General features: G+C 44.2%; 1 pseudogene; it reads right to left on the reverse strand.

Annotated features, from left to right (window-relative positions):
* LOC123518247 overlaps nt 1–26,336 on the reverse strand; it is a 79,749-nt pseudogene extending 53,413 nt beyond the window's left edge.
* Nucleotides 26,337–27,023: the final 687 nt, after the last annotated feature.

The raw sequence follows: 27,023 nt of genomic DNA on the forward strand, positions 1-27,023 counted from the left end.
TTCTGTAGACCATGTAGGAGACAAAATAGGTCGGAAAAAGGAGGAGGAGGAGGAGGAGGAGGAGGAGGAAAAGATGTAAGAAAACAGCCACACCAAGGAATCACCATTTCTCTCTCTCTCTCTCTCTCTCTCTCTCTCTCTCTCTGGATGGCTAAAATGGACTTGACAATATTTCCGCTCGCAACTTTTTATAACATTTACTTCATAACACGAGGCTGGGTAGGTAGGAAGTCTTGGCCTATTACGAGAGAGAGAGAGAGAGAGAGAGAGAGAGAGAGAGAGAGAGAGAAAATCGTACGGCTGGCAGCATTAGTGCGGTTGTCTAATGTCACCTTAAATTCTCTTTCCCGTAGACTCGCATGAAATAATATAGCAAAACACCTCTCTTTCTCTCTCTCTCTCTCTCTCTCTCTCTCTCTCTCTCTCTCTCATTGCGTGCTGGTCCCTCTCTCTCCCTCTCTCTCTCTCCCCTGTCTCTATCTCCTCTACCCCCGCCTAACCTCATCAACTCCCCTTCTCTCCACGTATTAGAGAGAGAGAGAGAGAGAGAGAGAGAGAGAGAGATGTTTGACGAAAGGTTTAGAGTTTCCTTCAAATATTGGCTCCACTCTAAACCATTGAGAGAGAGAGAGAGAGAGAGAGAGAGAGAGAGAGAGAGAGAGAGAGAGAGAGAGAGAGAGAGAGAGAGGACAGGCACGGAACGAGGAAACCTAAATTGTTGCCATAGAAACTCAGTTGCCAGTGGATTTACTCTTCCATTTCCTCATCAGCGAGGGAGGAGGAGGAGGAGGAGGAGGAGGAGGAGGAGGAGGAGGAGGAGGAGGAGGAGGAGGTGGAGGAGGAGGCGTTGAGCGGCGAAATGGAGTAGGGGGAAGAGCGCGAGAGATGAAGGTAAGACGAGATGAAGGCGGGAAAGTGGGTGGAGGGCGGGACGAGCGACAAAGAGAGAGAGAGAGAGAGAGAGAGGCGGTAGGGTCATAAGATCATAGAAGCTTGGTTAGGGAGAAGGTAAGTCTTCATCTATGGAAATCTAGGCGAGAAATTGGCTATTAGGGACCCCGTGTGTGTGTTTGTGTGTGTGTGTGTGTGTGTGTGTGTGTGTGTGTGTGTGTGTGTGTGTGTGTGTGTGTGTGTGTGTGTAAAGGGGAACCATAACATTTTCTCTCCCCTTCCAGCGGCCACTAAACATTTACGGCCGAAAGCACTGATTGCGGTAGGAAATTTATGGAAACTGACGTGATGTTAGGAGAAAGAAAAACAACAAAAATTCTCACATAATATAAAAAAGAAAACCAATAAAAAAAAAAAAACAAGAGTAAAAGGATGATGGATCTTCTTTGCTCTCTTTGATAACGTCAGTAAAAAAATAAATACAAAAAATCTTTCATCTACACGATTTAAAAAGGAAATATATAACAAGAAGAGGAAGGGAGCAGAAGTAGTAGCGGGGCGTGTCAGGCGATGGATCTCCTTTATACTTCCTCTTGATAATTTTCCGAAAGACTTCATGTAATGCGTGGCGGCGGCGATGGTGGTGGTGGCTGGGAGGCAAAGACGCTCCTCTAAGGCACGCCATGAAGAGCCTTGCAATACTAACGACCAGCGGACCAGGAGCAGTTAGTGGTGGCGGCAGCAGATGAGGCTTGGACCAATACCTGGAGCCGTCTTAAGGGAGGGAGACAGGTGAGGACAGGCGCAGGACAGGTGAGGTGGACTTCAACCCTGTATTTCATCAAGCTTTCCCCTAAAGGTGTAGTGGCGATGGTTGTGTTGTTAATATCCACCGACAAAGCGTGTGTGTGCCGCGAGTGACTGCTTCACACTCACGCCCCGAGGCACAAGGTGACGGCACTGCTTCACGCCACATGAGTCGCTGCACGCGTTACAATAGGAAATCTGGAGCCCGTGCACCATGTGGCGCCTGAAAACCCTCGCCATATATTCCCTTCACATTTTATTTCGTTTATGTCGTGGTTAGAAAGTCAAGTTCAAGGACACGACCCTTGTCTGTATCTGAGCTACACATCGTGCCGTGTGTCGCACCAATAAGTGATATACAAGAAAAAGGAATAATTTATGGTGTTACTTGGCGATGAGGCTGAATGGCACTGAAAGGGCCATTTAAATGAGGATTGGTAATTAAAGTATCAGCATATTAAGGTGCTCATATTTCTGCTGCTGCTGCTGCTGCTGCAACTGCTGCTACTCCCAGTCTTAATTGATTCGAGGAGCTCGGCGCCACACGCTGAGAGGCTTCTGGAATCGAAAGGCGGTAGCGAAATAGCTTTTATCGGGAAACTTAATGGGACATCACAAGCGTGTGCTGCCTCGCGCTCTGTTGTACTGTACCTGTAGCCACGTATCACGCTGCGTCCATGCCTAACCATGTTACAGCGGCTGAGGCTAAGGGTGAAAGCCTTGGCCACCCGACATGATGGCGTGTTGGTGCAGCGCTACCGCCGCCACTCACGGGGAGAAGAATGAAAAGAGTCACGCCATGGCGGCAGGAACCACCATTCCAAGACTCTCTGGATCGCATTATCATAATGAATATAGTCATCTGTTACCGCACATCACGCACTTCTTGTCTGACATGTGACGGGAACAGAGTGGAGATAAAAGGGATCGTTGCAATACAACACTTGTATTACTTACGTACTTACTACGTAACCATTACCACCCCATGTTTATAGGCACACTTCTGCACAGCGCGTCACACACTCGTGAGCTGGCGTGTGGTGCACACTGAGTACTTTTTCACATGAACAAGACCACAAACCAACAACTGAAATAGACTGTGGTGCGAGTTGAAGATGCCTCACATCAGCTTGTAATGAAGCGCGTGCAGCCTTGTGGAGGAAAGCCTACGGTCGATCGCAGAGCCCAGACACTGCATTCACTACTCGCTTTCCAGTGTAATTGTGACTTCCTCTTTGTTGTTCTGCAGCCACACAGACATTCTTTTGTGGGGAGGCAGGCGTGTGGCGATGCTGGCGATGATGATGACGGTGGTGGTGGTGATGGTGGTGGTGGTGACGACGACTGGAGTACTAATAAATGTTGATGATGATGATGATGATGATGATGATGATAGTGTTTATGGGGCCATTGATAATTATAAGAGTGAAATATGGTGAAGGTGACTGGCGTTCATGGTGAAGAAATGAGTGACGATTGGTGATAATGACGGTGACCGACATTAGAAAATAACAAGAGTGATACGCAGTAATGGTGGTGACAGATGATGATGCTCAAGATAGCGATAGTGGTGACAGTGACTGCTGGTGCGGCTGGTGATGATGGTGATGACGGTGGCATGTAAGTGGCGTTAATAAAGACGTTAATTATGACTGCTCGGCTCATTCTCTCACAACACCACGGCTCACCACACCACACCAGGCTCTCTCTCTCTCTCTCTCTCTCTCTCTCTCTCTCTCTCTCTCTCTCTCTCTCTCTCTCGACCCAACAGCCACAGCGAGAGAATAAAACAACGCTCTAATACCATCAAATCTTGCTACAAAATGGACTGCTTCCCTCCCCCCAACACACACAAATACACACAAACACTCTCTCTCTCTCTCTCTCTCTCTCTCTCTCTCTCTCTCTCTCTCTCTTCTTTCCTACTGCTTGTTCCATTTTTTTCATCCTCTTCTTTTTCCTAATTCGTTCTCTCATTTCTTTGCATTCTCAACTTGCCATTCTTCTTATAATGTCTCTCTCTCTCTCTCTCTCTCTCTCTCTCTCTCTCTCTCTGCAAAGTCATTTCAGATCACTAACCAAACCAATAATTAATGTCAACGAAAAAAAAAAAAATCCACTGCACGTTTATATTTTTCGTAATGATCTGATTTCCAGGGCAACTTACATTTCTATTCCCTTTTTTCTCATAAGTTCCCGTAACCTCAGAGCTTTAAATTTCATGTTATTACTTTCTTCTTTTCTTTTCTTTTTTATCAGATTTGCGTACGGCCTCCTCCTCCTTTTGGACCCTTCGCCTTTCCTTTCATCATCAATCACCCACGCTTGTCTTCCCTACCACCCTGCCACCCTGCCACCCTGTCACTCTGGCGTCCCCCTTCTTCTTCCCTCATCCACACATCCACCCTGGACACACCCACCCTCTACTCATCACCACTACATGACGCACCAAACATACACACATTTTTTCTTTGGTTTCTCTTTCCAGTAATTTTCATGTGCTCATTTCGATACTTTGTTCGATGCGTGTTGCTTTTCATCTCAGACAACACAAGGTAGGTTTGTGAACACGAACATTTCTTCAAAAAGGAAAAGAAAACTCAAGTAACTTTCTATCATGGTAAATTGCCTATGACTAACTTAACCTTACCTAACCTCTGCCTAACCTAATCTAATCTCACTTCACATAATATAACTCAACGTAACTCACATAACTTAACTCAAACCTAGCTTAACTTAACTCAAGCTCACCTAATCTAACTCAATTTATCAAAAGACGAGTATATATATATATATTTTTTTTTTAGACCATTAGGTTATTCCCGTGAAGCAGCTTCAGTCGTGCTTCTACACACTCTTCTAGTCACTTCCTTCAGCACAGGTGACACTATATATACATACACATGCAAACGTTGCCATTGACAAGACTCTTTGTGTTCTTTTGAAAACGTTACTTTGCCTTAGGAAAAATTTTGTCACTGCGTTCAAGCATTGGATGGACTACACTTTCATTTCCTTTCATTATTTTGGTGTAAAGGCTTGACAATCCATAACAAAGGCAACGTAATCCTCAGCAGGTGCCTCTATTAGGAATCAGAATAGACTGTTTGGATCAGACGGTAACTGAGGAACTAGAGACAGGAAAATGGCTGAAAAAAAGGATAAACAGTATTTATAAGTGCACATGAAAATTTCTCTCCTGTGTGTGATACAACAACACTAGTTTATGTGTGAAAGAGAAGAGAGGAAACTATAGACGGAAAGGAGAATGCTAGAGATGGATATGAACTAAATTTCTAAAGACCAGCTTCGATGCAAGAAAGTGACAAATATTGATAATTACCATAAGTGGCCATGATGAGAGCACACAAAGGAATAAATACCTGAGTGAACAGGACAACAGAATAAAAGAAGACGGCTTGGCACTGAAGTATTGAGTCTTAGAAGGCCCCAAGAGGAAACAAACTAGAGGTCTGTCGTGACGTGAAGTGATAACCCCATTAGTTACGTTACGGCAGGCTCCTTGTGTCTCCCCAACGAGGGCTGCGCCAGACTCACCACGCAGGGCAAAGGGCGTCTCGCATCTCCCCCCCCCCCCCAACACTGTAAGTTTTGTGTTGCTGTGTGAAGATGACTACACTGCTGATTTGAAATGCTACACAATAAGAGACTCCACTAAGGCATGTAGCATTCTTGTGTTTATACCAATGTCTCTTTCATTCAATAACGTACACCTCTCTCTCTCTCTCTCTCTCTCTCTCTCTCTCTCTCTCTCTCTCTCTCTCTCTCTCTCTCTCTCTCTCTCACTAACATCAACATACTTCACTTCGACATAACAACATTTCATGCCTTGTGAAGCTTCAGGAAAACATCTTCAGACAAACAGTATTAGGACAACAACAACAACACAGGCTGACCCCCACACAAGTGGCGGCTCGGGTGCGCTGTGATGCAATACATAGGTAAACAAACAGCTTCGAGACGCACCAACTGAGTCCCTCTATCGGCTTATTCTGAGTGTAAACTTTAAAAAAACTACATATGCAAGAAATTGTGTAGAACTGTGTATCATATAAAACAATCATTAAAGCTCTACAAGACAATTAGTTAGCAGTATCATAAATTTAGCACATAATTCATGATCATCTTCACTTCACAGAGAGAGTTTCAAAGAGTGGAGTTATCATTTTTACAGAGACGTAAAACTTTGTCCTTTGTCATTTGTCACACGTCTGCCACTAATGTTAATTGTAGTATGGAATTTTGATTGTCTTCCTCACCTCTGTGCTTTGTCCCTTCTCAGCCACATTGTCACCACTCTCCTCCTGCTCCTCCTGACGTGTATCTAGAATCATGCTCCTCCTGACGTGTATCTGAAATCAATCCGTCAATACCTCATCAACACTAGCCAGGCGACACACGACGAAAGCTCCCCGCGGCATGAAGGCTTGGCTAGCGTGTCTGTCCTCGAGTCTGGCAGTCCCTAAGTGTACCAAGGACTCTTCTACTTACATTTTGGAAAGGAGAGAGTTAGGTTAATATCCCGGCTTGACGCTCAGGCTGGCAGTAATATGACACGTGTTACATCATTTGTGTCATACTAGATGATTTTACTTTGTCGAGATTGAACTATAAGCACTACATTTGTTCAACTCACTCACTTCTTTTGTTGCAAGCGTTGCCTTTCGAAATTCTACTCTGAACTTTCACTATAGTATTTTATTTTACTATTCATCAATTTTCTATAACTAAGAATGACCCGCCACAAAAAAAAAAAAAAAAAAAAAGTGTTATTTTTCGTTTCTGAAAAGTGTCAATTCGTGACGAGTCCAAAATGAAAATATCCCCACGTACTCCTCCCCACCCCCCTTCTCGAAGCAAAGGAAGTGCAAGGGAAGGGAAAACAATAAACACAAGACAGCAGTTCCCTAATTTTGGCTGACGCTTTCCCACTTTTTAGAGAGCCAGCACTCAAGTAGGCCTTTTTCTTTAATCTTTTCTTTTTCTTTTGCCCTTGGCTGGCCCTCTTCCCTACATAAAAAAAAAAAAAACATTTCGAAGAGGCACTACAAAATCCAGAGGGAATTAATGGAGGAGACACATAGAGGAAAGTGTAAAGGTAAAGGTAAGAAAAGGAAGCAACATAAGGCACGTGATTGTAAGACACTTAGGTGGAGATAATACCGAACAACACAAATAGTCAGACTGTTCCCTCTGTTTACCACCGAATATGCTAATCTGTTCACTGCTTGTCATCGTTTCCAAAGATAGCCTATAACTTCCTTAGACGAAAATTTAGTTCCGTAGAAAAGAAAATATAGAATTAGCATCCTACTCCAATGTATTTCCTCAACTTTCTCTCTCTCTCTCTCTCTCTGAAGTGAATGACGGTAGAGAGAGAGAGAGAGAGAGAGAGAGAGAGAGAGAGAGAGAGAGAGAGAGAGAGAGAGAGAGAGAGAGAGAGAGAGAGAGAGAGAGAGAGAGAGAGGAGTTGGGAGGTGTATTTTTAGAGTGATACACAGGCAACCCATGTGAAATATTCTCCGGTGTTTGGATGTACAAGGCAAGAACAGCACCAACAGACGCCTCCACACTCATCAACACCCCTCTCTCTCTCTGATACTAGTCTTTACAAATATAGCGAGTCTTTCATAGGTTAAAGAGAGTATGATCAGTACTTTCTATCTCAAAACATAACTCTATAGAGGTAATGATAATAATAATGATAATGATGATAATAATGATAATAATAATAATAATAATAATAATAATAATAATAATAATAATAATAATAATAATAATAATAATAATAATAATAATGATAAGAAGAAGAAGAAGAAGAAGAAGAAGAAGAAGAAGAAGAAGAAGAAGAAGAATAGTGAATCTTGATTAAAAGATTGTGTCATTGTCACACTACACAAGATATCGGCATGTGTCACTCACTCTCACACTCTCTCTCTCTCTCTCTCTCTCTCTCTCTCTCTCTCTCTCTCTCTCTCTCTCTCTCTCTCGCTGGATATATAATGATTTTTTGGGGCTTAATTACCACACTACTCAAATGCCTATTCCCTTCACTCAACAAGCCACATTTCCTTCCAGCAGGTAAGCCATAAGACTAAACAACACTTGGCACACGAATGTTTCAGATGAAGAGAGCAAGACAAACTTTCCATCAAAACTCCAATAATCCTCCACCACCGGACTTGTGCTCCTTGTCAGTCACCTAGTTAACTCCCGCGAGAGGTGTATAACTTCAGGTGTTGTAAAACGCCCAAGGGAGAGGCAGGGGAGAAAGGGTAAAAGATAAAGGCAAGGAAGGGGAGCGAGCGAGAGAGAGAGAGAGAGAGAGAGAGAGAGAGAGAGAGAGAGAGAGAGAGAGAGAGAGAGAGAGAGAGAGAGAGAGAGAAGGCCAGTGTTGAGAGAAGAGAGGCACGAATCAAAAAGAAAGAATGGAATGGCCAAGAATTTGTAAAAATGCATCATTCGAGTGACAGTCTCTGCATTCCGTTCACAACACACACACACACACACACACACACACACACACACACACACACACACACACACACACACACACACACACACACACACACACACACACACACACACACACACACACACTTGACTTGAATCATATCGAGAAAAACTGGGTTAGGCAAAGCAGTTAGGGCCATTATTTCTTCCTAACAGTACCTTTCCCGTGCCCGTCGTGGCCATCTCAGGTCGCTGGGACACGTGACATTCAACTCTGGAACACGCTTCTGTATTTTCTGTGGCAAAGGACCAGTAAAAGCGAGGACAGAAGTGTTGGTGGGAATGTTCTCACAGGCCATGGAAAGAAGTGGACCATTCTTTGTTGGTTTATTTAAGTGTACCTTCGTTTTATGCGTCTTTCTCGGATGGCGCTGGACAGTTGTACAAAAGGAGTGTCTGTTTAAAAAGGAAATAAAAAGAAAGAAAGAAAGGAAGAGAAGAAAAGAAATAAAGTGTGAATAGTTCTTTTTATTTCAGTTATTATTATTATTATTATTATTATTATTATTATTATTATTATTATCACTATTATTAGTATTATTATGGATGTTGGAGTGGGACAAGGGGTAAGGATATGGAGATAAACAGTTGTAAAAGGGCAAGTCTGTTTAAAAGTAAAAGAAAAAAAAATGTAAGGAAATAAAATCAAAGAAATGAAAGTGTCCGTTTTACTTATTTATCTATTGTTATCTTTTATGAGGAAGGGAGGGCGATTGGCGGGGCGGCAGGATAGAGGGTAATGATATGGAGACGGAGAGTATTAAAAGAAAGCGACTCACGCGTTCCACAAACACAATAGGAGTAGAATAGAATTTTTTTCCACATTTCCCTCAGCACGTACGTATCAATTAGTGTGTTTGTTCCTCAGTGACAACACATTCATTAGCCCGTTTAGGCACGAGGGCCCCAGTGTGTGTGTGTGTGTGTGTGTGGAGTAGCACAACATGACCGCCACGCCAACCCTGCGCCGGGGACACACGCCTCAAGGAACACGCGAGGTGGGGGTGTAGCAGCCGTCTCTCCCTTCTCCACCAGCCACACTGAGACGTCTGAACCAAGTGGCCATGTCAGATACTAATGAGGCGCCCACCTACACACCGTCCATTACTATTACCTCTGTGCAACTGCCTACACTCTCCTTCTCTATGGCAAACACGCACACACACACATACACACACATATACACTGAAGCGAACGTCTGTCATCAAAACTAAGCCCGCTCCTACACGCTCCGGCACGGCGGGTCCCTGGCGGCGGAACATGGGCAGAATTTGTGGCTGCGACCGTGTGTGTGTGTGTGTGTGTGTGTGTGTGTGTGTGTGTGTGTGTGTGTGTGTGTGTGTGTAATTCACCTCGGTCGTCTGCTGATCACCCAGCCAGTCTTCCCCATTACGGAGCGAGCTCAGAGTTCATAGACCGATCTTCGGGTAGGACTGAGACCACATCACACACAACACATACACCGGAAAAGCGAGGCCACAACCCCTCGAGTTACATCCCGTACCTATTCTACTGCTAGGTGAACAGGGGCCACACTTTAAGAGGCTTGCCCATTTGCCTCGCCGCATTCCGGGACTCGAACCCGGGCATCTCGATTGTGAGTCGAGCGTGCTAACCATTACACTACGCGGTGTGTGTGTGTGTGTGTGTGTGTGTGTGTGTGTGTGTGTGTGTGTGTGTGTGTGTGATGGGTTTTCTAGTTCAAGGCAGCGGCAGTCATGGTCTATTTGTTGTTACTGCTGAAATGCACACCTGAAAGTCACCCAAGCAAAGGGTATATGTACAGTTGTCCAGTTGCCACCTCGGGAGCCGCTGGTCTGTGAAGGGCAAGGTATGTACGTACAAGTTATAGCTGAGAGAGAGAGAGAGAGAGAGAGAGAGAGAGAGAGAGAGAGAGAGAGAGAGAGAGAGAGAGAGAGAGAGAGAGAGAGAGAGAGAGAGAGAGAGAGAGAGAGAGAGAGAGAGAGAGAGAGAGAGAAACGAACTGAAAACAACTTCTCGTTCTTAACTTTCTCAAATCCTTCCAAAACTTTCAAACAGTCGATTAGTTTCTTGAGAGAGAGAGAGAGAGAGAGAGAGAGAGAGAGAGAGAGAGAGAGAGAGAGAGAGAGAGAGAGAGAGAGAGAGAGAGAGAGAGAGAGAGAGAGAGAGAGAGAGAGAGAGAGAGAGAGAGAGAGAGAGAGAGAGAGAGAGAGAGAGAGAGTAACGCCAAGTTCCGCGCATGGCGAGCCCACAAGAGGCACCCCACGGCGCGGAACAGGCGAAGGCATAGAGAGGCGACCCAGTATATGAGGGACACTCAGGAGTGGGCCGCTGAACGGTGGCGAGAGAACCTCAAGGGAAAACTGAAAGGCGGCCAAGTGGGGACAAAAAGGTGGTTTAGCATAGTTAAAGAACAAAAAGGGGACGAACGAGTCACTACCATCCCCTCTCTCGTGCGGGGGGACGGCAACATGGCTCATACTGCCCAGGACAAGGCAAATGTATTGGCAAAACACTTTGCCGGAAAAATGTGCATCCCCAACCTTGAAAAAGCTCCTCCCACTCTCCCAGAAATAGTGCAGGACAAAATAGTGACAGTGAAAACAAATGAAATAGAGGTGAGGAAGGTACTGCTGAACTTGGACGAAAAAAAGGCTGTGGGGCCGGACAAAATTAGCCCTCGACTGCTTCGCCAGTGTGCTAGTGAACTGGCCCACCCACTCGCCGCACTGTTCAATCAGTGCTTTCAGACCAGTACGTGGCCACAAATATGGAAAACCAGCAGTGTTGTGCCAGTGCATAAAAAATGTGATAAAAGTGTCCCTAAAAACTATCGCCCTGTTTCCCTGCTGCCTGTACTGAGTAAGGTGATGGAGACCGTCGTGGCTCGCGAATCGCTGAGCACCTCGAGCGGCACCACCTTATCTGTACAAGGCAGTTCGGCTTCAGGCAGGGTCGGTCAGCGGCTGACCTGCACCTGCTGCTAACAACAGACCTCAGCGCTGCCCTGGATCAAGGCAAGGCCACTGCCGTCGTGGCGCTGGACATTGAGGGCGCTTTTGACCGGGTGTGGCATGCAGCTCTGGTCAACAAACTACGTGCTGCAGGAGTAAATGGGGCCCTCTTGTCACTCCTCAGTGACTACCTGAGTGACAGGTACCTGAGAGTGACTGTTGGAGGACAAGAGTCTGAAGTGCAGCCCGTCAAAGCAGGTGTCCCTCAGGGGAGCTGCCTCGGCCCTCTGCTATGGAACCTGTATATAAATGACCTGCTGCACCTCCTCCCAAACACCAGGGCTTACGCAGACGACATCACGCTGACCCATAGCTTCAGCTCCGGGGAAGAAGCCGCTGCGATGTCCCGACTCAGCAACACGTTGAGACAGATCACAGCCTGGGGCAGTGCGTGGCAAGTGAGATTCGCCCCGCAAAAGACAAAGCTGCTCGTTGCCTCCAGGTCGAGGCCAGCACTGCAACTCGACTTCAGTGGGGAAACACTAACGCCGCAAGACGAGGTGGAGGTGCTGACCTTCAGGGCGCACATTGAGCGGCTTGCCAGAGAGGCATCGGGGAAGCTGGCCTCTCTGAGGAGGATATCGTGGCTCCTGGACAGCGAGGGACTAGAGCTGCTGTATAAAGCTCAAGTTAGATCCTCGCTGGAGTACGCTTGCCTGGAGTGGGGAGGCGCGGCCCGCACGCACCTTACTCTCTTAGATAAAGTGCAGGAGAGGGCGGCGCGACTCATTAAAGGCAATAACACCGGCCAGGAGCCATGCCTCCACACTCTTCAACACCGGAGGGACGTGGCGGGAATCACCGTTATGTATAAGGTGCACGTGTGTCACGTGAGCCATCTAGAGGCGTTCCGGCAGCCATCCCGACTGGCTGAAGTGCACACCCGAACTTTCACCCTTGCCCCAAGGAACTCTTGCAGCCCCGATGCAGAACGTGGCACCACCAGCGACATTTTGTGAATACTTACGTAGGATGGTGGAACATTATTCTAGCCACACAGCTGGATATAAGTGACTGTTCGTTGCAGGAGTTCAAGAAAACTATTAATGACTGGTTTTTGTGTTGGCGGGAGAGTTAAAGAGTTTTAACTTTTAGATAGGGTACACTAAAAATGGCCCTTTAGTTATTTAAAGTTGCTAAGTGTATGTAATGTACGAGGTAACTTGCTCTTGTATTTACTTTATTATTGTATAAATAAAGAGAGAGAGAGAGAGAGAGAGAGAGAGAGAGAGAGAGAGAGAGAGAGAGAGAGAGAGAGAGAGAGAGAGGAAAGAAAAACTACCACCGCCACCATTATCGCACCTTCATGAATAGTAATGTCCGTGTTAGGCCAGATAAGAACCCCTTGGACCCCCTCGCCCTGTCTGCTGCCTGATTCACACACACACACACACACACACACACACACACACACACACACACACACAGAAGAGGAGAAATGATTAACCGACAGGGCACATAAACGAGAGAGAGAGAGAGAGAGAGAGAGAGAGAGAGAGAGAGAGAGAGAGAGAGAGAGAGAGAGAGAGAGAGAGAGAGATCTGGACTGATTGTAACGGTAGTAGAATACATAACTATACTATACACACACACATGCTCTCTCTCTCTCTCTCTCTCTCTCTCTCTCTCTCTCTCTCTCTCATGCACTGGCACACAGCGACAGGAAAAAGGAAATACTGCATCATTATTTTCACCCTCAATTTCTATTTACTTATTTATTCTTATCGATTTACACTTGTTTTATTTCATTTCTGGTCAAGGTGGAGCTAACCGGGAAAAGCGATAAGAAAAATCGCGGCATAAACTCTGTCACGTGACATTTACTTTTCCTTGCACCACAACGCGTGACTGGGCAGAGGCGGCGAACCGAGGCTGAGGAGGGGAAAAGAAAAATGTTTGAAAGCAGCTCCGGCAGAGGCGAGAGTAAAGAGGTTTCCAAATACGTAAGAAAGTCAATTTAGTTCTCGCTGACCAACGCCCGCAGCGAAACGTTACCAGCCTCGTCTTAAAGTGGTGGTGGCTTGCTAAGCGCCGCTGCGGAACCTTGTGTTTGTGTGTGTGTGTGTGTGTGTGTGTGAGTGAGTGAGCGTAATTCATCACTGTCCTCTGCTGGTCACCCAGCCAGCCTTTCCCATTACGGAACGAGTTCAGAGCTCATAGACCGATCTTCGGGTAGGACTGAGACCACAATACACTCCATACACCGGGAAAGCGAGGCCACAACCCCTCGAGTTACATCCCGTACCTATTTGCTGCTAGGTGAACAGGGGCCACACATTAAAAGGCTTCCCCATTTGCCTCGCCGCTTTCCGGGACTCGAACCCGGTCCCTCTCGGTTGTGAGCCGAGCGTGCTAACCACTACACCACGTGGTGTGTGAATGTGTGTGTGTGTGTGTGTGTGTGTGTGTGTGTGTGTGTGTGTGTGTGTGTGTGTGTGTGTGTGTGTGACGGTGGAATGTTTAAATCACCCTTCAGAACGTTTTGGTCTTTTAAATAGGTATGTTGTCTAGAAAATATCAAATATTATCTGTTTTGTTGGTTTATTCATCTTATCGTGGAAGCGACTGTAACACTGCATATAATAAGAAAACAAAGACAGCAATGTTAAGATCACTGCTAAGGCATTTTTCCCACAACCACCTGCAACTTTTTATACACCTTGACACTAATTAAAGTAAATAAGTACTGTGCATAAGTGAAATAAAGGCAGGAACATCTAAATCAGTGGTTCCCAACCTAGGGGTAAATTACCCCAGTGGGGTAATGACCCCATATTTTTGGGGTAATGGATGTTTGGCATGGGATGAGGCAATCAGTTTACATTTTCATATAATTTCAATGAAGATTTCTATTAATTTTTTCTGCTTTCTATGTATGAACTAAAATTACTTCTTTTCGTATTATAGATTTGCATTATTGTGTTGCATAGTTTCTATTTTGTCTGCTTTTGAAGTATGAAATACAGTTAATTTTTTTCCTATATTACGAGTATTTGTTCATTGGGGTAATGGATGATTGTGAAATTGTATTTTTGGGTAATCGCTGCGAAAAGGTTGGGAAACTGATCTAAATCAACGTTAAAGAATTTTTCACATAACTAGCTTCTACAACTCTTCAGACACCTTTGCACATCATGCACTAAAAGCTTAAATTAAGCTTTTTCTTTCGTTTTCCTCTCCCTGGCAACACAAGCAATATCTAGTGTTGTTAATGTTAGCAAAGCAAGAGTATGCCAATAAAAATGATAACAGCTGCACAGAAACGCATTCACTACCATGTTTTTCTCTTTCTCCTTTTCTCTCTATCGAATACCTGCCAACAATCTCCCGGCCAATGTTTGCAGTGACGTGCGCTACACTGCTGGCCGCGACACATAGTGCATATTCACAGGCAGCGGCAACATCTGTATGCATGTCAACAGATGCAGCAATAGAGGCAATCTGGCAATAAAGGTGAGTTATCTGGCGGCTTTGCGGTGGCTCTCACGGGACGTGCGACTGTGTGCGTATTTAAAAGTGCCTCTAATCTCCCGTGCCTCTCCCCTGCTCCGCCACGACCCTTGCTAGTGAAGAGTATAATGAATATTGGCCTACATTTCGCCATGCCACGCCTCACTTCAGCGGTATACCTTAGAGTGATGTGTACACGTGAACCTACACTTTGGGATCTTTGAGTTATCAGACCTGACAGCCCCGGTGAGTCGCCTGCTGGCCTGATGGGGATGCCGGATGTGCTGCATAGTTGGCGGATAATGAGACACACCGCCAGAAATTATCTCACGCTTCAATTTGGTGGCACCCATAACGAAATATGCAAGGAATGAACATTTCCTTTGTGGCACTTGAGAGGAGTAAAAACAGCGGAAGAGACCTGTGAGTGAGGCGAACAGGAAACTCTGGTAAAAGCATCAAAACGCAGAGCAAGTGTGCCACTTGTGGAGCAACAAAGGTCAGAGTGGAGGCGGGAGGTTACCAGGCAAAAAGTATTTATTGTGGTGTGTGTGTGTGTGTGTGTGTGTGTGTGTGTGTGTGTGTGTGTGTGTGTGTGTGTGTGTGTGTGTGTGTGTGTGTGTGTGTGTGTGTGTGTGTGTGTGTGTGTGTGTGTGTGTGTGTGTTGAGGCGCCACTCTCGCCAGCAGTGTCAACAGCCTCCTGAAGTGCCTGGGAATGAAGGGAGGGAACAAAGCAAGATGATACACAAATGGCGGCTTTCCCTGACACACGGGCTACACCTCCCCCAGCACCAGGGCCACAAACCACACGAGGGACTTGGGTCGTCCACCGCAGCAAGGGGGTGTCGTGACTCGAGCAGTGACGGCAATGTTACTTGTGGAGGATGCAAACTGTTGAATTCTTTTATTTCAACATTAATCAAACATTTACTTTTTTAGCAGGGCATTTATTCAAGTTCTTTAACTTTACTTAATATTTAAAAGTGAATTTTCTGTGGTTTCTTAACAGAAAATATTATTTCAACTTGATAATGAATAGTAATCGTGGACAAAATAACACATGATTTATAAAAATAACCATCTCTCTCTCTCTCTCTCTCTCTGGCTACCTAAAAAGAGCAGCATATCACTTCACGATGCTATTCATCAAGAAGAGCCGGTCACGTAACTTGTGCACATATTCTGCCAAGTATTCCCTAAGCCTGGGCAGCTCGCACCGAGGCCAGGCGTCCCTCTGACCGCGGGGATTAATAACTCGTGGACACGTCGGGAACATCCTCCTCCGAGATGATATGGGAGACCTGTGTCCCAGTACAGACACACGTTTATGAAACATACCAGTACATACATACGTATACGTGAATGAATCGTGTCTCTACAGTGATCTTGTTTTTTCTGGACGTAGTAATCTGTTCTTTTTTATGTACTTATATCTTATCATTACGCCCGTCCTTCACACGGACCAAAGCCTTATTTTTTTTCCAAAAGTCCCGTCGTCGCGGCCTAGAGGCACGGAAGTGGTGCCGCATTCCATGTAATCTCTTCCAGAAGACTGAAGGAATATTATTCGTATTTCCAAGTTAGACAACATTGCAATGAAACAAACGTGATTTACATGCAGCCAGGAGCGGTGCAGTAGCCCCTTCCAACCCTTCAGTTTCGCAGTTAAATACGTAGTTCAAAACAATCACGCAGATTCTTTACAGGCAAAACTTTCCTGGACGGAAGGATAAGGACAGCAACACTGGGTTGCACAGGTACGTGAATCTGGCGTGCCAAGGCTCCAAACAAACAAAACACGTGCGCGGAAAAAATCGTCTTCATCGTATCACTAGAGAAAAAAATACAATAAAGAAACAAAAATTAAGTCAGAACATTATTTATTTTTTTTTTTCGGATCCTGCATGTCAATATGAATGGGTATTACTTGGGAATGTCTTGACGCAAGTGTAAGACAACGGCAATGTGCGAGAAAACATGGCGGCTGCTGCTTGTCTCATAAGAGAGAGGTAGCAAGCTCACCTACTCAAGAAGTCAACGTTCTCTACTATATCGCCACACCTACACAGCCACCCGTGTGCATATATATATATATGTATATATATATATATATATATATATATATATATATATATATATATATATATATATATATATATATATATATATATATATATATATATATATATATATATATATATATATATATATATATATATATATATACACACACACACACACACACACACACACACACACACACACACACACACACACACACACACACAGATAGATAGATAGATAGATAGTTTATTGACCACGGAATAGATAAATAACATACATATAATACAACTATGGTCCAACATATTTACACAAATTTCGTCAAAAATGTTTTAAATATTTTCATAAATCCGTTGAAGCACTAGATAATCATAGTATTCCAACAAATGCACACACACACTGGGTTTATATTTATACATAAACATTTAGAATCTTGTGGATTACATGACAAACTATGTTGAAATCATTTCTTGCGCAGACTAAATTCTTTAAAGTCGTCACTCCATACTGCTGACGTAAAAGCAAAGACCGAGGGCACTGTTCGAAGACGTGACGCTCCGTTTGAACTTCACCACAGATACAAAGTCTTTCCTCCAGCGGTAGACGACCACGACCCCGCCGGTTCCAACGCCTTTCTTCTATCGCCAAAGAATGACAAAGATATTCTTTCAAATTCTTTAACTCTTACATTCGAATTGTAAATTACATGCACGTCTAAGCTCTGATTTAGTAGACAATATAAATGTACTCTTGACGACTGAGATGCTCTTAACTTTTCCTTAATACCGTTAATAGCTTGCCGTACATCGTCATAATTGTTGTTAATTAGATCTTGTACACACACACACACACACACACACACACACACACACACACACACACACACACACACACACACACACACACTGTAAATATACATAGTGGGATAAGGAACAACAAATATGATTCGTTCCAATGCAGTGTTCGTTATAGTAAATGTACATTATGGCGACTGAAGAAACTCTGCAAAAATATCACTTTTTTTTTATATTATTTGGTTCCAGAGAACCAAATAATAATATAAAAACTCAAACAATTTTCCGAAAAAAAAAATCAGATGAGCACCTTACCACTCATTAATCTGGAATAACACAACAAATACATACAGCACCATCATGAATTTCGAGTAGATTTTTGCCATCCCGAGTTTGGCGCTGCTTTGACAAGTATCGTCCACATTAACCTACTGCCGGGGTCACGTGCGTACTACATGCAGTAAATCCCGTTTAATGCTCTCTCTCTCTCTCTCTCTCTCTCTCTCTCTCTCTCTCTCTCTCTCTCTCTCTCTCTCTCTCTCTCTCTCTCTCTCGGTAAGAATAATGCTATGGAATGCCAAATAGAATGAGAATGATTGAGAAGGAAAATGGAATTACATATACAAGAGTGAGAAACAAAGAAGCAATTATCTCAGACAGATAGGAAGAGAAGAGATGACCTGGAGGGAGGAAGAGGAAGAGAGAAGGGAGAGGAAAGGAGAGTCGGGAGGAAGGGCCAGGCGGCGGCTCTAGGTGAGTAGCGGCGCGCACTGCTGTTGAGTTTCTTGGGAGTTGTAGTTTATTATTCCGATTAAGTTTTTATCACAATTATAGTGTGTTATTGCAGTTGTACGTTATAATGAACATACGTTGCATCGAACTTCTGTGTGTGTGTGTGTGTGTGTGTGTGCATTTATCTACACACACACACACACACACACACACACACACACACACACACACACACACACACACACACACACACACACACACACACACACACACACACAGTATATGCCTATTACATCTGAGGTGAGAGGGTCCCGTTGGAATGAATCTGAGGTGCAGCCGTCATGGTCTCAGCCACGCCTGCAGGAGGTGAGAGGGTAATCCGTTTAGTAGAGGGTCCGCAGGAGAAAGGCAAGCCAGTGAGGCACGCATCTGCTGACGTCCTGCGAGTGTTCCCCGGTCTTGATATAATTGCCAACATCGTACAACCCCTTCTGTACTGGAGCGCAACGCAAGGCTCTGTATGAAATAATGATGCAGAGTTTGTATAAAAGAAAATACACGAACACATATTTAAATGCGTTAATGCTTCTCTCTCTCTCTCTCTCTCTCTCTCTCTCTCTCTCATACACACGCATTTTTCAAAATGCAACATTAATCCTCAAACGGGAGACGTGCAACACCGAATTAAGCAAGAGGAAATAGTCACCGGCTGCGGGGCAGGATCTTTCAGCGCGGGAAAGCAGGGGAGAATTAAGTCTCTTGCATCTTGTGTGCGAAATAAACATCTGGCGCAGGTGGAGAACAGGGTTAATTAGCCTTATTATGACAGCGTTTTGTTATAGGTCATGTTCTGGGTAAACGTGAAAGCGTGCACTTGCATCTGCCTTGGTAACACTGTTCTCGTTGTCATGTTCTGGAGTAGCCTCAAGAACACCGCTACACCAACTCTTCCCTAAATAAGGATGTTTGGTCATCTCAGTAATACGCGATTTTTAGCGTTATAATATTGGCGGAAGCTGTGAATATTATCATTATTATTATTCATTTGCCTATTCTGTGGCATCTGTTTATTTCAATTAATTTTGTGGGAGCATAAAGGAAGGAAAAGATCCGCTACTCATATGAACGATATCAACAAAATTCAATCCACTCTAATTTACGAAAGTCACGGTGTCATGCTACAAGGTTACTTAAGGAACTACTCCGATCCAAACAGTAACAGCATGAAATTGAAAGGCTTAGAAGGCAGTATGAAACAGTGAGGCCAGGAGCACGGTATTTGATGCTTTGGTACAGAACTGTGTGCTTGTCATGTTCACTTTCATTAAGTGGTATTGTGATGGAATAGCGCTAAGTTATTAGTCTGAGTGCAGCTGTGATTGTTCTAAAGCCTTTCTCGTACTGTGAATCCAAACGCATTTATATTTTACTAAAAGCACTCATGAAGATATAAAATGTTTTGTGTTATAGCATATTGTTTTGTAAGTAGCGGGACTTTCAGCTGCTCCAAGAAATTCATGCTCTTTTTGCTTAATTAAATACCATAGCTCACATTAATTCCGTAATTCAAATTCAAGATGCATTTGTTTTCAGTTAATTTGTGCCTCGAGATGGTCAGCTACCATACAGATTCTACAAGTCAGCGCTGCCATATGAGTAAAGATTTCTTGGTCTGTTACGACTCCCATGAATCTTGTCCGTGTTGTTCTGACGTATGTTCCTCACCGGCGTTAATGGCACAGACTCATCGGCGTGAATATTTTCTTTGCTTCTGTTACTCGAGTGTGCAATATGACTACTAGATTATATTTTCTTGTATTTGTACAGTGATCAGAACTGATGGTGGTGCTGGGAGTGGCCGTCTTGTGTCGTTTGTACTTGACTATCAAGGAGAGATGCAGGAGATTATCTTGAGGGACGCTATGGTGTGATTAAAGCGATTCTCTGGTGTTTGAGTTGGTATCCTTGATTTTGTTTTTGTCCTTAGTGTCGTTCTGTGTGCGTGTGCGTGTGTGTGTGTGTGTGTGTTTGTGTGTGTGTGTGTGTGAACATTTTGATTACACTGATGAATTTCCATTTTTTTTTTTCAATGGGCAAATAGTATTATTGTTATTGCGATATGTTGTAAAGATGTGTTATGTATGTGCCATGTAATGTGTGTGTGTGTGTGTGTGTGTGTGTGTGTGTGTGTGTGTGTGTGTGTGTGTGTGTGTGTCTGCGCGCACGCGCGCGCGCATTACATTTCATTGCTTGAATTTATTTGTGTGTGGTGTATGTTAGTCGATTCGCCATTGCAGTCGTAGTTAGTGGCGTGACCACAATACCTTCCCCAATGATCGTAGTAGAGAGTGCCATCATGTGCTACGGCAGTGTCATAAATGAATTTCTGTTAATTTATGCCTCGAAATGGTGAGCTACCTAAATATTCACAAGAGGGGGCCGCCGTGGTACAGTGGAACCATGCGTGCTTTGGGGTCTGAGGGTCTCCAAGCGCACGGGTTCGAATCCTGTCCACGGTCCGAGTGTAGGTTGGGCTTCCTCACTCGGGACAACGGTTTCCTAGAGGGTGGGCTTTGAGATAGGAGATACCCTAAAAAGTAACCCCCTTTAGCCCAGAAATTCCCGTGAAAAGTCCACATGGTATAAATGAAAAAAAAAAAAAAGTCATCGTTGGGTAGACTCCTCGTTCTGTTACGCCTCCCTTAAAGTGTGTGTTGTTTATTTCTATGTCCTTTGGGAATACTCACAACAGTGCTTTTCTGACTGTGTTTAACTGAGCGTTTACTTTAACATTTTGTACGTGTTTGTAGTGGTGTAGCGGACTTATCAGATCCCAATAACCAGGTCCCAAACGTGGCGCGTGATGGCTATGCTGCAACTCATGGGCGAGTGAATATTGCTTCCTGTACTATTTCCGCATCCATGTTTTGCCTTTAGCCATTGTGTTTGAAGTGTCCGGTGTTGCTTTGATACTATTCATGATTGGTAATAAGCTGAGCGTAGTTTTTTCTTTTTTTGGGGGGGCGAGCAATGTAATGTACGTATTTGGGTGGTGAACAAGGTGACAGGCGGCGTGTCCGTGCAGGTATTGGGGTAGCTATTGGTCACATGCCCGCCTACCTGCCTGCCTGCCTGCCTGCCTGCCTGCCTGCCTGCCTGCCTGCCTGCCTACCTGCCTGCGCGATAGTTGTAGGACAAAAAAGGAACAGGAAAAACAGTAACACGAAAAACAGAAACAAGAGAAAAAAACAAAACTTTAACAGGAAAAGAATAATAAAAATCTTGAATGTTTTTGTTTCTGTTTCGGACCTAATCTAACCTAACCTGACCATTGTTACCTTTTTTCCCTAGACAAAATTACTATTATTACTTTTTTCCTGATACTTTCTAATCGAGCACCCAGCGCGCCACCATCCACACGAGAACAGCCCTTTATATTGCGTTTCTTTTTTCTTCTTTTACTTATACCATGTGGGCTTTTCACGGGTATCTCTTATCTCAAAGCCCACCCGCTAGGAAACCGTTGTCCCGAGTGAGGAAGCCCAACCTACACTCAGACCGTGGACAGGATTCGAACCCGTGCGCTTGGAGACCCCTCGGACCCCCAAAGCGAGCATAGTTCCACTGTACCACGGATTGTGAGCGTCAGAAGTGGTTGGTCTGCTGCAGAGAGGATGCAGGAAGTGGCATGTATTACTTTCTACTTATGTATGTTTGCAGCCACCCTGGAAGGACAGAGAATGCTGGACGCTTCCCGCCGTGGCATAGGGAAAGTAAAAAGTGCGGAAATAAAGCGGGAAGTGGGGACGAGTCAGGAGAATCTAGAGTTTGGCCCCGGCATGAGAAGCTGGCAGGCGTCGCGCAGTGAGGAATTGTGAGAGAGATATTGTGCTGTGTGAAAAGGACAAATGCAAAAACGAGGTGAAGAAGCACACAGAGGAAATAATAGACAAATAAATAGATAAATAACATAAATCATATAAATAAATGTGGAAAAAGGATGAACTAATAAAGCACAGGACTTTTTATGATGCAGGACACTCACACACACACACACACACACCGCGTAGTGTAGTGGTTAGCACGCTCGACTCACAATCGAGAGGCCCGGCGAGGCAAATGTGTGGCCCCTGTTCACCTAGCAGTAAATAGGTACGGGATGTAACTCGAGGGGGTGTGGCCTCGCTTTCCCGGTGTGTGTTGTGGTCTCAGTCCTACCCGAAGATCGGTCTATGAGCTCTGAGCTCGCTCCGTAATGGGGAAGACTGGCTGGGTGACCAGCGGGCAACCGAGGTGAATTACACACACACAAACATATCACAGTGAGTGAGACCAATGCCAATGCTCTCTCTTCCTACGACACCTGTGTCTCATGGCTAATTCTAAAAGAGAGAGAGAGAGAGAGAGAGAGAGAGAGAGAGAGAGAGAGAGAGAGAGAGAGAGAGAGAGAGAGAGAGAGAGAGAAATAAAGCAGTTAGACCCACAAAGTTTGAAGATGTTTGACAAAAAGCAGCAACACATCGCAAAGGACCAGTCAATGATAAGATGCAATACCTGCGTAGTTTGTGCGCTGCTTCCCTGCTACACACCTACCTACAGAGCAACGCAGAGCAACATAATAACAGAGCCAGTACAAAGCAATGATAGGCTACACAATAACATCGCCACTACAAAGCAACATGGAGTGAACAAACAGTATCTCCCTTAAGCAAGACGCCCCATGTGGCACCAATCTACTTTCAGAACAAAGACGCCACCTGCGGAAAGAAGTTAATCAAATGCCAGATGATACATGGATTTGCCAGAACATTATTGTTACGCACGGGATAATGGAAGGGCCATCTCTGTTTCTCTATTGTTATAATCTTCAACGCTGCGCTACAGGGGGATCTCATGAAAAGACCGGCGGCACTGTCTTGGGAGTTCGATGATACCATTACGAATAATAAGGATTTTTTTTTTTTTTTTTTGAGAGAGAGAGAGAGTGCAGTATGGCGTTCCTGATTTTTGGAGGGGGGAGGGCTTTCTTTTATTCCTGATTTTTGGAGGGTTTTTTTTCTGTTCTTGATTTTTGGAGGGGAACGTCTTTTTTCCATTCCTAATTTTTGGAGGAAGATTTTCTCTGAATAGGACTTTTCATATTCCTGATTTTTGAAAAGGGGCTTTTTCTGTTCCTGCTTTTTGGATAGAAACTTTATTCTCTTCTTGGTTTTTGGAGGAAGGTCTTATCCCGTTCTTAATGTTTAACTGCATAATACTAACTATCGAGGATATAAAACTGGAACCGTTGTGACACAGAGTATTGTATTTGCATAGCGCTGCGGGAAAGAGACGAATATAAACACATCAGAGTGCGAATCACAAGGTAGGTGGAATATTAATCAAGTATGAAGAAGTACAGTGTGGAACAACAACACCAAGAAGGCCCCGCCCGTGTAGCCTTCTCTCTTCTCGCTAGCGGCGTAGATGTTCTTTGTGACCTTCCTGTGCATGCTAAACGAGGGACCCATGCCAGTCCACACGATTCCTGCGTCATTATCTATGCGGCAGTTTCACATTCTCTTCTTTGTTCATAAGTTTACAAATATGGGAAGCGTTTGTCTTGGATAGCTTACAAAAAGACTGGAATTGGCCCCCTTGCCTCACCAGTTCCCTTTTTGTTAAGCTCCGAACCATAAACGGCGGTCAAAGTTGATTGTGGAATCTGATCACGGATGAAGTATTTTTATTGGTAAGCTAGAAGACGAATAAGGGTAAATGTGGAACTATATAGTATCTGTGGCCGGCAGAACATTAGGGCATGAGTTTCTGAATACAGGTGTCACTTAAGAAAATCCTGCCTGAGCCACCACGGTAAGGACTCGACCATCTAACTAACCTACAGGATAAAAGGCAGCCTACCGGAGTTAAAAGACAACAAAATAAATAGATAGACCAATTGATAAAATATACAACATACGAGATGGTAAAAAATCCACCATCGACATACTGAACAAACAATAGATATACAGAGGACAAGAAAACTGTAGTATCTAATCAGACATCAGCTATCACTTAAAACACACACACACACACACACACACACACACACACACTTTATTTTTTCATAATATTTGTTATTACAGACGGCGTGCTATCCAGTACAATAAGAAGTCACAATAAAAGAGATGCCAAAACGTCGATTGCTGTCAGGCGGTCGATCGCAAGCCACTTTCCAGCACGCCGCATAATACAATTCAATCCTCTCCTGTCAGGTCTCCCCGTCCGTCACTGCTCCGTCCCCCTCAGCGAGGCTTTACTATTGGCCTGTGGTGTTCCTCCCTTAAGTAATCCCTGCATCTGGGCTTATCTCGTATCACGGAGGGTGAAAGGATAAGATGTTTGTGCCTCATACTTCCCTATCCTTTGACACACTGCGCTCCCCACTCAGCTGATCAGGATTCGCGAGGCTCCGCAATGACAGGCTATGTAGCATTAAAAATAAACACAATACCACTTGAGACAAAGTACACTATTTGAAGGAAATAAGTAACAAAGAAATACTCTCCTCTAGCCATTTCGACTGGCTAGCCTCAACACTGCGGAACGTAGATATATACATTCAACAAACTCTTGGGGTAGTTAATGAGTTTTTAAGGGAGTTTTCCTACGAGGATCAACAGTTCAACAAAGATTCTATATCATTAATTGACGAAACATCTATTAAAAGAGTGATAAAATCTGTGGCCTTTGAAGATAGTCCTCATGAAAAAGCTTTGATCTAACTATTATCCTCTAGCCTGGTCCTTTTGTGCGAGAGAAATGGATATGTGCCCCTTTTGACCTCTATTGTTCACCCAGCAGATACCCTCAAATGACCACATCAGTGAGGGTTACAGCAAGGCCTCCAATAATTAAATGGAACTCAAAGGGCCTAGTATTGTTTATAAAATGTCCCGTAACTTGTCAAGGGAATATTATGAAGTCTTTAACTAATATTACTCTATAACTATTATTAGTAGTTTTCAAACGATCGAGTGTGTGTGTGTGTGTGTGTGTGTGTGTGTGTGTGTGTGTGTGTGTGTGTGTGTGTGTGTGTGTGTGTACGTTCATGTTCGATTAGAGAGAATGGTAAGCACAAGAAAATGAACTATCAGTGAAAGCAATTTTATCTCCTTGCGCATTTACCGAGACTAATACGAGGATTATTGCATTATTTCATACCCCAACACTTGTCGAGCTTTTCTACACATAGGGACTTTTGTAGAAGTGGAAAAATTCAGAAATGAACACAAGTCCCTTCCCACAACTTACAAAAAAAAAAAAAAAAAAAATCAGCGAAATATTGGCACCATCGGCTCCAGCGGGTCCGCGAGGTTAGGTTATTGAGTGACGTCAGATTGGGTTTATAAATGCTCATCAGTCTGTTGTCGAGATGGAGATGCGTCAGACACTCCCCTCTCCCATCCAACCACCTTTAGCTTAATAATTTGACCGACAGAAAAATAAATAAACAAATACAAACACAGATAAACAGCTCATGTGCAATAATGAATGAAAAGTTTCTATTATTAGACAGAAAGGTCCATTCTATCAACTTGTTTAAAAGCTTTAGCCCACTGGCAACACAACGCGTGCAGTGAGTGTGTTGGGCGTGCACGGTGTACTGTACATGCACACTAAGGCTGTCCAGATGATGTCACGGATAAATGCACTGCACATGAAAATTCACTCCACCATAAAAAATAAAGGGTCGAAGAGGTAACATCTGTTTTAAGAACTGTGTGCACGCATTTGTATTTTCATGAAGCACACACACACACACACACACACACACACGAGAGAGAGAGAGAGAGAGAGAGAGAGAGAGAGAGAGAGAGAGTATTAGTAGACACATGTTGATCAGCCCACCTGTAGAGCAAGCAGCCTCCGCCTGGCTCCTACCACACCCTCCCACCACCACTCACGCCGGGCCGCCTCGCCTGCACGAGACCACTGCCTCACACACACCTCTTTATGGATCACCACTTTCTCTAGTTAGCTGCTATTTTTTTTTTCTTTTTTTCCTTTTTCTATACGCTCGATGTCAGATGTCCCGCACTTCCTGACTGAACGCTCTCCTGGCCTCGTCTGACTGGGCTTCGTGCCTTCGCATTGTAGCTCTAGCCTGAAGGCCCTGAACCCAAACTGTCGTACGGCACTACACCAGTGTTGCCACGCGTAGGGGAAATCCCCTACGGTAGGGGATTTTAGGCCTCTGTAGGGAGTAGGGGATACCTACGGGGAAAATCGCCTCATCGTAGGGGAATGTAGGGGAAAATTAAAAATTTTCAACTGTCAATCAATTTCATACACGAAATCAAAATGAGAGAGAGAGAGAGAGAGAGAGAGAGAGAGAGAGAGAGAATGACGAGTCTGATACGTGTCTATCCTTTCTCTACCTGACTCGACGATTCGTGTCCAGTACGGCTGGATTCGATCCCGTTAGTGACATTCCTCTCAATACTATTAAGAAACTATAGCATTTACAAGTCTGAAAATAAATATGGCACGACTGAAATTCAACTGAAATTCAATATGGCTTACATAGACAGTCCATCATTTCTTAATATAAGAGGATATTACTTTGTAGACACGTCGGGAGTTAGAATGTGTTAAGTATACCTCCATTTATTTTTTCCATTTTGAATCAAATTGGTTGCAGTTGGATAAAGTCTATCCTGGGATACTTGCAAGCGAAACCCTGTCAAAACTGAAGCCACACGAAAGAGGGAGCTT

This window comes from Portunus trituberculatus, chromosome 43, assembly GCF_017591435.1.
Source record: "Portunus trituberculatus isolate SZX2019 chromosome 43, ASM1759143v1, whole genome shotgun sequence".
Classification (NCBI taxonomy): domain Eukaryota; kingdom Metazoa; phylum Arthropoda; class Malacostraca; order Decapoda; family Portunidae; genus Portunus; species Portunus trituberculatus.